Genomic DNA, 12,619 nt, shown 5'->3' on the forward strand with positions numbered 1-12,619 from the left:
ACCCCAGATCTCTTGTCTCCCCAACTTCCTCCAGTATAACTCCTCCTATAGAGTATGCAGCATACCATCGATGTTTCCCAAACCTCAAGACCTTACATTTTGCTGCGTTAAACTGACATCCTCCCCCATTCATTTGCCCATCTATCTAGCTTATTTAAATCCTCTTGCAGGGCTACCACATCTGCGCTATTACTAATAATCGTTCCCAGATTCGCATCATCTGCAAACAACTGAATATCCACTTGCAATCTACTGGCAATGTCATTGATATAAAGGTTAAACAATATAGGTCCTAGTACTGAGCTCTGTGGGACCCCACTTGTAACCGTCTGTCTCTTTGAAACTGCTCCACCTACACAACTCTCTGATACCTATCAGACAGCCAATCCTGAATCCAGTTGACCAATCTGACATCCAGACCCATGTGCTGCAACTTAAATATCAGCTTATCATGTGGCATCCTGTCAAATGCCTTTGCTAAGTCTAAGAAAATTGCAGTATATGCCTTTCCCTCATCTAATGTTCTTTTAACTTTATTATAAAAGGCTAGCATATTGCTAAAACAAAAGCACTCTTTCACAAATCCATGTTGACTCTCACAGATAACATTAAACTCATCTGCCCAGTGCTGTATATGGTACCTCACTACTTTCTCCAAGATCTTAACAACTACTGATGATACACAGACTGGTCTATAATTAGACACTTCCAGTCTGTTACCACCCTTATGCAATGGCACTATCTTATCTTCCTTCCATTCCCTGGGCACCTTTGTCGAAGCCAGACTTTCATTGAAAAGCTAGGTTAAAGGCACTGTCAATTCCCTAGCACATTCTCTCAAAACTCGTGGTGAAATACCATCCAGTCCCAAAGCTTTATTGACATCCAGAGTTCTCAGTAACTGAAACTCACTCTCCTCCTGTACCTCTAAACCTTGAACCTGCCCTATCCCTCTAGCATTAAAACTGACTCCTCCAGGATGAAATACTCCAATAAAGTGGTCATTGAACAATTCCACTATGTCCTCTGCATCAGTCACTCTATTCCCATTTTTATCCCACAATATCATTCTTCCACAATCATTTCTCCTCCTACTGGCCACAGCTAAAAAATTCCCTAGGATTTTCTTTGGATCTTAGGGCCAATCTCCTCTCATATTCCAGTTTCGCTTTCCTTACCACACTAGTCACTCTTCTGGCCTATGTCTTATATTCTTCACGCATCCTCTCTTCACCTGTCTCCTTATATCTCTTCCATAGCCTCTTTTTCACATGCAATTCCTGTTTAATATTGTTTGTCATCCACTTTACTCCAAATTTTGTCCTCTTCTTCACTCGTGGTATACAACTTACCATTGCTGCTAACAAATATTCTTTCACAATTTCCCACGCACTAACGATATCCCGGCCTTCCAATTCCTCCCTCCATGAAACTTCCTGAAGTTGACGTCTAAGACTATTATAATCACCTGCATTATAATTCCACATAAGTTCCCGTCTCTTTGATACTCCTGCATGTCTATTCATTTTCCAAGTCAAAACCATATGGTCACTCTCTCCAACTGGTGGGAGAGATGTCATCTCAGTTATTATCAACTCTTCTGATGCTATGACCAAATCCAAAATTCTTGAACCTCTTGTTACCTCCATTACATGTTGCCTAAGACATTTGTCCCTCAAGAATTCTAGAAATTCCATTCCACTATTGCTACATGCATATTACTATAGATAGTCTTCCCGCAACACACACTGGATTACAAAGTAAATTATAGTTGCCAATAAATTATATTCCTGTTTATAAAAGATTATACAGGATTACACTTGGATAAAGGATTAAACAAGAATATAATGTCTTGGTATCAGAAGTTGTGTATGGGCAAACAACATCCCAGAATAGAAAGGTCACTGGTGGTCTTCCCTTAGGATCTATTTTGGCTGTTGCTGTTTAATCTGTATGTTAACGATATTGGGAAATGTTTCAATGATTACACACAGTTATTTGCAGAAGATGCAAAGTTGAAAAGAACTATCAGGTGTAGCACAGATGTTGTTGTTGCTTTTCAAGAGGACTTAAATAGACTGAATGCATGGGCAAATGAGTGTAACCAGTTTACCATTGCAAAATGTAATGTTTTAAAGCAGGCATGGGCAACCTTTCCTAGTTCGGGGGCCAAATTATCATTCTGTCTCCGAGTCAAGGGCCGGACCAAATTATTAAATAAAATAAATTAACATTAAATGAATTAAAACAAGTTTCTACTTCATATTTCATTTATTTATAATATAATGCTTTTGTATAAAGCTCTACATAAATTTTATAATATAATGAACGACATAACAATTTAATGTGAAGATTGGCCTTCTACTTCAACTACGAGACTATCAATATTGACGTTAATATTACTTATGGATAATCGCATAGAATTTTTGAGGTTTTGGTCTGTTATTCTTGTCCGAATTTTTGATTTATTGCATTTCATCCTAGGAAAAACCTGTTCACAGGTTTTTCCTAGTGTGTTGCTGAAAAGACAAATGATTTTTCTTGAAAACGCACGTAAATTTGTATATTGTTCTTGCACCAAATAAAATTTATAAAAATCCGTCAAAGCAATGTTGTTAAATTGTGATTTTAGCACTAAATCCGCCTGAAGCTCAATAAGTTCCATCTGTAAGTTTTCTGGCACATTATTTACATCAGCATCCATCGAACAAGCAAATATAGCAAATGTGGAGTCTTTGTTTTTGAAGTCGGCAAACCTTGTATCAAATTGCTCTATTGGTGCCTTCAGTACATCTCCATAACAATTATCAGGGGATATTTTTATGAGTTGCTAGAGTAGGAAAATGATAACAATTTTTAGCTCTTATCTGACTTTCCAACAATCTTAGTTTATTACAAAAAGCTTTGACATGTCCATGCAGTTCATGAACCAATTGTCCTTGTTTTTGCAATTTAAGATTCAGTTCGTTTAGGTATCCAGTGACATCTACAAGAAATGCTAAATCATATACCCACTCATCATCTCTTACTTGGTTAACTGTGTTTCCTTTTATGTCCATAAAATCTGCAATTTCTTTTCTCAGATTATAAAATCGTTTTAACATTTTACCTTTACTCAACCACCTCACTTCACAATAATAAGACACATCTTCATAATCCGAAAATAGGTCTGCCAAATACTTCTTAAATTGGTCGTGATTAAGTGCACATGACTTAATAAAGTTAATACTGGCTACTACAACTTCCATAACATTTGTGAATTTAATTGATTTTGCACAGAGATTTTGTTTGTGGATAATGCAGTGAAAATTTGTTAAATTTTCCAGATGGATCTGTAGTTCTGTTGCTCTTTCATGAACTATTCCAATAAATCCCGTCTGTGCACCAACCATTGCAGGGGCTCCATCAGTGCATATGTCAGATAGTGAACTCCATTTAATCCCAAATCTCTCGAAGACTGTGTTGACTGTTTCAAATGTATCTTCACCGGTAGTTGTTCCTTTTAATGGCCGAAGTGCCAATAAAGGAACAACTACCGGTTCTTCTGTGATGTTGAAATCCACATCAACTCCTCGAATAAATATTGCTAGTTGTGCTGTATCGGAAGTGTTGTGTCATCCTATTTTGCTAATTGATCCATTTATGTTGGTTAGTTGGATCTATTCTTATTTCTTTAAATTTTGTTAGATGCTGATTGATACTGATCAGAATATAAGGAAATTTATATTATCCTGCACCACCCTATATTCAGTCTATATAATACAGAGGAATCAGTCATCAACTAACTTTTGCAATCTCACTTTATACAGGCCGAGGTTAATATTATCATTTAAGGCTTCCGTGAGGTTCGAATAAGTTTTATGAGTAGTGCAATGAAGAAAAATCAGGCAAACAACAAATGAATTCAATAAAATAAACATTTAATACAGGGTTATAGAACATGTACATTTAAGCATAATTTTCTAAACAAGATAATTTTGAACAATATTCAAAATATCTGTGAGAACACTAGTAGCCACTCGGTTTGGTTTACAGATCTTATTCTTCAATGCTTAATTACTATTATCATAACTTGTCTCTATTCAATGAGATAATTCAATTCTTTTATACATCAACTTAATTCAAATACTCATAACAAACATAATACATTAGGCATCAAACATTCAGCTGTCATTTCTATATTCTTCTGAATAATTGAAAATGGTTCACACAGTTCAATGTTCCAGGATTTTACAGTAATTATTCTTAAAGTAGAATTCTCTAATTCTCTCTTAGTCAACAAACACTTAATTTAATTATGAGGCAGTTATCATTTCAAGGGGGAAACACTTTAAAGCTCCATACTTCGGCTATTTTTAGCAGAACGCCACAGTTAATGTTAAGATATATCAGGCGGCGCTAACTCTTATTTCTTCACGCTGAAATATAAAAAAAAAAAGGCTTCTCTTACTGGGTTACACCTTTCACACATTGGATTCACTATAGGCTCACTTAAAACTGTAGTTAACTATTACTTTGAAGTAATACTATTCAAAAGAAATCTTCACTATAATAATTGAAATATTAAACATAGAGCTTCACAAGTCTTGACGCACTCATTTTAGGTAATCTACTTATTCCTTATCTTCTTCTATGCATTAAATTCAGCTTTGCACTATTCTTCCTCAAAATAATTGAAATTCGTCGTAATTTTAGAATTCCAATTTAGAAATATTCCGAATTGCCTATTAATTTTCTGGTCCTTTCTTCCAAATCCCCTTACTGCTACCCGTTACTTCACTCCTTGCTGTCCTAGATGCTTCTCTCTTCTCTTTACTTTCGTTTTCCAATTAAAATCGTTTATTCATCCCGCCAAAATCCGGTTCTAGCCAGTTCAGCTTACATCTACTGTCTTCACTCCATATCACAGCCGTTCATGTTCTCAACTCGCACTGACTAAAAACAAGCTCGGTTTCTCCTTCAGCAGCCAATCAAATGCATTCAGAAGAATTACATAAAATCATTCTTACATACAGAAATAAAAAATATATATTACAATTCATTTAGGATATATTTACAAGTTATATAAAGAATTTATACAGAATAAATAACTAAAAAAATTAACAATTATTATATCAATAAAAATTTAACAGTAAGCGTTTAATTTATAATTTACATAGGAGCAAACTTAGCTCAGGAAATACAATACATGTTAAATCATGAATGAAATATTAATAAATCATAAAATTCTTCATTCACAATTTAACAGAGGCATCGGTGCTGTCATTCAAAGCAATTGAAAATGCTTCCAATCTAGCAATCTTCTCTTTTAAACTTTTTTTGATATGATCAGCCATAATTTCTATCCGTTGGACGACAGTACGTCTCGACAAACGAATATTCTCAAAGTCTTTTTTCTTTTCAGGACATATTATACTTGTAACATCCAGCAGACATTTTTTGATAAATTCTCCTTCACCAAATGACTTAGAATGATTAGAAATTTTTTCGCTTACCACAAAGCTGGCTTTGACAATGCTGTGGTGCTGCGTTCTTTGCTTGTTGAACATTTGCTGCTGGGTATCCAAGTTCTTCTTCAACTTCTGTATTTCATCTTTTCGTAGTTGTCCATCAATTTTTGGGTGATCTGCATGTCTCGAAGTAAAATGTCTCTTCAAGTTGTATTCTTTGTTGATGGATACAGATTCTTGCACAGCAAACATACAGGCAACCTTTATTCAGAATAAAATAATAAACCTCTGTCCAGTTGTCTTGAAATTGACGATTCTCTGCATCTACTTTTCTTTTTTTTTTTTTGCAATAACCCCTGACATTGTCCCAAATTTATAAGTGATATTCAGAACTGTCAAACAAAACTGTCTTCTATACCAGAGGCACTGAACAGAACACAACATTGACGCAGGCACACTGAACAGAACATAACATCAATGCAGGCACTAAACAAACCACAACACCAACGCAAGAACCGAACTGACACGTAACACGTTCACAAACACCGCTAGTCAAAGTGAGAAAGAGGCCTTGGTTGGAGAAAACATAGTGTGTTTTGCGGAAGTCATATGACATCAGCTTAATGTGAGCTAGTAGAACACACCATGTTTTCTCCAACCATGAATCAGACAAACTTCGCTGAAATAGATTAGGGCCGGATCTGGCCTGCGAGCTGCCCATATGTGTTTTAAAGCAAAGTGGGGATTTACATTATAAACTTTGTGGGGATAGCTTAGCTTAGTTATCTCCACCCTTAGCCTAGCTGATGAAGTTCATTAAGAACCACGAATACTTGACTAATGGGACTCTGGTGATATCACGACTGGCTCCGCAATCCAGCAGTAGATTTATTATGCTAAAAAGAAACAAAGAAATCAAAGCAAGATTTATATAAATGTTAAATGAAGTAGACTGGGAAGAAAGGTGAGAATAGGAACATTGAGCATATTAACACTTAAAGATGAGGAGTTACCTGATGTTATGATGGAGAGGAAATCAAATGTTTTGAGCAAGACAAAATGTCAAACACAAGGAAAAGATGAATTTAAGAGGAAATTGTTTCAGTATGGAAAGGAGATGACCAGTCAAAAATTGGTGTTGGTTTTATCATCAGTAAAGAAGTAAATGACTTATAAATTGTGATGAATTAGTAATGGGATAATGAGACTTGTATATGAATGTAATGAAAAACAAATTTCACTTATCAAGGTATACACATCACAACAAGGAGGAAAAGATATTATTTGAGGAGCAGTTGGATGATATTATTCAAAATAAGAATGTAATCATCTTAGAAGACCTTAATCCCATAGTTTGAAAAAGATAGAACAGGGAAAGAAAACATTTTGGAGTCATTTGGTTTTGTTCAGAAAAATGAGAAAACAAGGTTATTATATTTTTGCATCAGAGTGATTTCCAAATTGGAAACAGCTGGTCTGAGAAAAGAAAAAAGCCACAAAATCATTAGATTTTGTGGCTTTGTTAGATGTTGAGATGTCAAGCAAAAATTGATAACACATTACTTCACCTTGATAAAGAATGGAACAGGGAAGTTATGGATATCAAAGTTTTGCCATCTGCTGCCTTAGATATTATTATTATTATTATTATTAAACAAGACCTCATGGAGTCAAAGACTCATCTAGGAGGTCCTTTTATCTCACACACATCTCATCATACCATGTCTTAAACACATTCAAACTCCTTGCAGGCACCACACTCTCAGGCAAGGCATTCCAATCACTCACAACTCTGCACGAAAAAAGATAGAACAGGGCTAATTATTATGCTGATAGAAAGCACATTATGCACAGATAGAAAGCATATGCTTCTTATTGTCAACTATAAGGTAATTTTGTTTAAATTTTTCACTTGGTTATACAATAAATTCAAGATGCCACAAAATTGTATTATTGGTTTAATCCTTTATCTATGCAAGTAAACAAAATTTGCACAACTGAGCTGCTTATATGTAGAAGCTATACTAAGGCAAATGATGATTTAACATCATTTGCCTCAGTATTGTTATTATTTATACAGGTACTCCATGGAGTCAAAAGACTTATCACAGGATACTCACTCTATCCATTAACACAATACCTATCATAAATCTCCTTAAACTTATTCACTGTTGGGGCATTCATGAACACCTCTGGCAATCCAATCAACTCATTCGCCACTCTCCAAGTAAAGAACCTATTCCACACGCCCTTACTAAAAACACTCTTAGACAACTTACAAGTGTAACCAATAGCCCCCCTCCACTCTGCATGTATTGAAAAATCTTTTTACGTAAATACTAGAATCTTTTCAGTTGCTTATAAGTTTCAATTCTATCCCCTTTCCTCTGCCTCTCAGCAAAATGTAACTAACACTGTAGCCCACTCATCTTCAATCATTCCTCACAGTGAGCATTCCACAGATGTTACTCATCTCTGAATCCTCACCACCACCTTTCAGTTCCCCTAGAAATGTAGGTGATCAAATCAGTGCACAATAATTAATATGTGTACCAAATCATAGCCTTATAAAGAGAGATAACAACCTCCCTACCTTTACTTGTCAATGTGTTCTTCAACATCCAAGTAATCCTCTGAGTTATTTTGCTAACTCTTGCAAAATGTCCTCTGAATTTCAAATCTCTATCCACCAGGGGCAAATGCTGGTGTCTTGAAATTCACACTTGCTCTTGTTATCATTCAGGGAGTGAGAGATGTGATTGAAGTCTGATTAGTGGAATAATGAATTACTGACCATTTAAAACTATATATTTAGAAATTTATGTACATTTAATCATACATGGCAAAGGTGTTTGACAGGATACCAGATGGAATTCTAATCCGTACACTACAACATATGGGAATGGATATAGGGTCGGCGAGATGGATAAGTGGGTGGTTGATGGAGAGATATCAAAGAGTAGTTTATTAAGGAGTAGAGTCCAAAAGACGGCCTATGACTAGTGGTGTGCCGCAGGGTTCTGTTCTTGGATCACTGCTGTTTAATTTGTTCATTAACGATATAGGGAAGGATCTAAGAGGAACAGTTCATTTGTTCGCTGATGATGCAAAGTTGGGTAGGGCGATAGTGAATGCAGAAGATGTCAAAATCTTGCAGGACGACTTGGATAGATTGGAGTTCTGGGCTAACAAGAATAGATGTCAATTTAATGTGACAAAATGTAAGGTTATGCATTTTGGGGTGAAAATATTAGCAGCAGTATACCACATTGATGGAACTGTACTCCAAGAGATTGATGAGGCCAGGGACTTGGGAATGTTGGTGGATAGGGAGATGAAATTTAGGGGTCACATTGCAAAAGTAGCTAAATCAGCTCATCAACTCACTTGGTTGTTGAAAATATACCTTGACGAGCAGAGACAAGCAAGTTATTGTAATCTCTGTACCAAGCCTTGATAAGACCTCATCTCGACTACTGTGCCCAGATTTGGTCACCTAGGTTTCTTCTTGATGGGGAGGAGGTTGAGAGGATCCAGAGGCGAGTGACCAAGATAATAGCAGGTCTGTGGAATGAACCTTATGAGAACAGGTTGAAGATTTGAAGAAATTGGTTAATAGGCGGAAAAGAGGAGATATGATTGAGACATTCAAATTGCTGAAGGGTTTCTATAGGATTAATTCAGAGGATATTTTTGAGATCAGGACTGGTGGTGGGAGAACTAGGGGACACCTATGGAAGCTAGGCAAGAGTGTGGTTAGCAGGGGTGTTAGAGCTGGGTTCTTTACTTTTAGAGTGGTAAATGAGTGGAATAAGCTGCCAGAGTCTGTTGTGGGTGCTATGACGGTGAGTGAGTTCAAGGCAAAGTATGATAGATACTGTGAGAATGTCATATAGTTGTGCAGACATGATGTTTAGGGCCTCCCTCGATGATTCTAAGGACTCCCTGGAGTCGCCCATAATAACAATAATAATATAATAAAACATTTATTTTACAAATGATATTCTATCTTCTTTAATTTAGCTACTTGAATACAAATTCGACCCTATGGTTCTTCTTTATGAACTGGTCAATAACATCGTCATAAAAAGTTGGTTGTAACTTAATTTTCCCAAGCAACATGTACACTTATAAAGGCTGGCTGAAGCTCACTGGCTAGAGGTACTTTGACTGCGTATGGTCTTATGTTTAAGACGACATGAAGGCAGCGGAAATGGTTATGCATGCGCATGAAATCACAGTGCTGCAGTGAGGACCTGGAAGTGCCTACAACCGAGCAAGCCAAGGTAGCTTTGACTACACGAACAAGCATCGGCCGTCAATAAAAAATGCAAAGCTCAATTATTGCCACGCAAGCTTACGATGTCTTCTGTCTACAAAAATAAAAGCCTAAATGGAATGCTTATAAATGCATGCATTTATTAACGAATAAATATCACTTCTTTCTCAATTAATGAGCTTGCATAGCAAGCATGGAGAATTCGCCACTAATGTCCATCATCACCAATCTCCTGTAATCAAGTACCATCAATATGATACAAAATATGTAAGCCTATTATCTCAAAGTGCACTTTTTACATTTTACAACACTGAATTGAAAACTATTATCCTTTACCCACACTGTCACATTATTTAAATCATCTTGTAAGATATCTACATCACATTTATCAACTACTGTTCTCCCTGGTTTTGCATCATTGGCAAACAACTGAATAATCCCCACCCTCAAATCTTCTGCTATATCATTGATTTTCTTGACTGAAAATTAATTTAATTTGTATATCATTGATGTATAAATTAAAAAGTAGCGATAGAGATACTAGTACAGATCCCCCAGAACACTCCACTAGTTGCCTCATTCATCTTGATTCAAGTCCACCATACACTACCCACTAATGTCTGTCTATCAGTCACTCCTATCCATGCTAACAACCTTATATCCATTCCCATTTGTTCCAACTTATGTAATAATTTTCCATGTCGTATTCTGTCAAATGCCTTTGCAAAGTCCAGGCAATATCATAGTGTAGCAATTTCCTTTATCTAATTCTGCTGTCACCTTATTATAAAATGTCAATCAATTACTGAGGCAGGACCTACCTTTTCACAAAGCCATGCTATCCCCTATTATAATTGGTCTGCAATTTGCTACTTTTGTCTTTAAGCCACTTTTATGTAATGAACTATCTTAACCTCTTTCCACTCATTTGGAACCGTGCCAGAGCTGAGACTTTGATTAAACAACTTGTCAGAGGCGGTGTCCATGACGAAGTTGTTTAATCTTGCATATTCCTGCACAAGTTTAATCACTTGCACATTCTTGTAGCACACAAGCTGACATACCATTCAGGCCTACTGTGGACTTAACATTGATATTTTTCAATATACTGAGTACCTAATTCATCTACCTCAATTCTTACATCGGTCTCTGTCATGTCAGTAACTGCAAAGTCACCACCAGGATGATATACCCTTGCAAAAGTGATCACTTGGTAGCTGAACATTTCATCTGCTTCTATCACTTTCCTACCATTAGAATCAAGTAAAGTTATCTTTCCATAAGCATTCTTTCTCTTACTTGCTATGCAGTGAAATGAGTCTTCAGACTCCCTGGAGGGGACAAATAATAATAATAATATACTTTGGCCTGTGTAGCTAATTTTGTCACAAAATTTGAATTAGCCTTACTTACCATACTTGTTACCCTTCTTGCTTGTGCTTGATATTGCTCATGAGCATGTTGATCACCTTTTTGTTTATATTCCTTCCACCATACTTTCTTTTTTTGCAGCTTCTGCTTTATACTGCCATTCATCCACTTAATCTCTACTCAGTCTATCCTTCTGCCCCTAAGTATGCAGTCTGATATTGCCTCACTCAAACAATCCCTGACTGCTTCCCATGCACTAATGACATTCGTTCCATATAGCTTCTTATGCCATGGCACTGCTCCAAGTTGCCTCCTAAGTTTGTCATAATTGCCAGCTATCTAGTTCTATGTAAACCCTTTCTAGACTGAAAATTCCAAATATTTAACAACCTCCCAGGACAAGATAGTATGGTTACCCTGCTTGATTGGAGGTAGAGTTGCTACTAGAGTTATAAATAGCACTTCTGATGCTATCACCAGATCCAATACTTTCAAATCCCTGGTCCCCTCAATCATATACTCTTTCAGGTAAATATCCCTTGTAACTGTATAAATTCCATTTCCATTTTGCCATGTGCACTTTCCTCCTTCCAATCTATATCCCATAGTCGAAGTCTCCCATGATAATTATTTGGCCTGAGTCATTGTGCTAATCTGCCGATGCATGTCATCCACACCTTTTTCTGAACCCCCTGGTGTATAGCAGTAACCAACAATATATTTTGTCCTATTGGCCTCTATCTCAAACCAGACAGCCTCAAATGACCATTTCTCTCAGATCTACAATCTTCCTTAACTTCTATTTTTGCTGGTTGAAGTTCTTCAGCTATCATTAATAATACTCCTCCTCCTGCCCTGTTTCCTTTATCTTCTCTGAAAATACAATATCTGTTTTTGTAGCCACATCATTCTCTGACAATCATTTTCACTGATACCAATAATTTTTGGTCAAGTCGAGCTGTCCAATGCCCAAAACTCCTATCCTTTATTCCCAAATTAATTAAATTAGTTTGGGCATTTGTGTACATGCATTTCAACACCCCCTTGGGTCCACAAGTTACCCTTGTGTTATATTATTATTATTATTATTATTATTATTATTATTATTATTATCCAAGACCTCATGGAGTCAAAGACTCATCTGGGAGGTCCTTTTATCACACACGCAGCTCATCATACCGTGCTTTGAACACATTCAAACTCCCTGCAGACACCACACTCTCAGGCAAGGCATTCCAATCATTTACAACTCTGCATGAAAAAACCTACCTCTCACTCCCCTACTCACATCTTCTTTATACAGTTTCCAGGAATGACCTCTGGTTCTCCCCCGATCTCCCACTATCCATTCAGATTCAAATTCTGGAAGCTGTACTTAGCTCTTCAGAATCATTACTGTACTCATACTCATTTATCTCATGTGAAATAGGTGGCTATTTCATATGAGATAGGCTGCGATGAAATAGGTGGCTATTTCATCACAAACATTCCTGCACTCAAATTCAATTTCCCAGGGGTG

General features: G+C 36.5%; 1 protein-coding gene across 1 annotated transcript in view; it reads right to left on the reverse strand.

The window, feature by feature from the left end:
• Positions 1–12,619, reverse strand: part of LOC150100544 (lysophosphatidylcholine acyltransferase 1-like) — a 335,629-nt gene that overhangs the window by 133,527 nt on the left and 189,483 nt on the right. The window lies entirely within an intron of this gene.

Source organism: Typopeltis vanoorti, chromosome 12, assembly GCF_054136105.1.
Source record: "Typopeltis vanoorti isolate ZY-2024b chromosome 12, IOZ_Tvanoo_1.0, whole genome shotgun sequence".
In the NCBI taxonomy this organism is placed as follows: domain Eukaryota; kingdom Metazoa; phylum Arthropoda; class Arachnida; order Uropygi; family Thelyphonidae; genus Typopeltis; species Typopeltis vanoorti.